Here is a 752-nt window from a genome sequence, read left to right on the forward strand (position 1 = left end):
CAAAATGGTGAATGAAGCCCAAAGCCTTGACAACTACTGGCCTCGGCCAATCAGCGCCTACAAAATGGTACAGTAACCAATCAGAACTCGCATAACGTTGATGGGGGTGGAGCCAACTGTCAAAATCCATTGGATTGACACTTCCTTTGGACGAATCGCGTTATGGGAAAACAAGAAACAGCTGGCTGATCCTGAAACTGTCTCATCCAATGAGAATGAATGTGAGGGCCAGCCGAAAAGAGTCGGTGGGCGAAATCGAGAACTCTTTTTGACTGTATATATACAAACATTTTATTTTAGGCTGTTCTTTATCGATCTAAAATTATTCTATGACTCTCTTTGTTTATCATTTAATAAGAAAGCTGCTAAAACTGCTCTGTTGATTAAAAAAATGATGGCTTCATTATAAGAGTATTTCCTGAAGGTGACAATTATTATTTTATTTATTTTTATTATATTATTTATTTTTGTTTGATTATTATTATTTTATTTGTATTTATTTTTGTAGTGTTCATTTATTGTGTTTAATTTCTGTGGCTTTTGATGTTTGTGTAATAGTTTTTTTTATTTATGTAAGTTCAATAAATTAATCAATAAGTTCAATAATAAATAAAAACATTTCTGGTGCGATTTAGAATATATTATATATACGGTTATTGATATAAGGAAAGATTATGTTTTGTTTTGTTTTATTTTTATTGTAAAATTTAACACAAATCATTGTATATTAAACATTTATTGTCAATTTATGG

The sequence above is a fragment of the Xyrauchen texanus genome, chromosome 10 (assembly GCF_025860055.1).
Source record: "Xyrauchen texanus isolate HMW12.3.18 chromosome 10, RBS_HiC_50CHRs, whole genome shotgun sequence".
In the NCBI taxonomy this organism is placed as follows: domain Eukaryota; kingdom Metazoa; phylum Chordata; class Actinopteri; order Cypriniformes; family Catostomidae; genus Xyrauchen; species Xyrauchen texanus.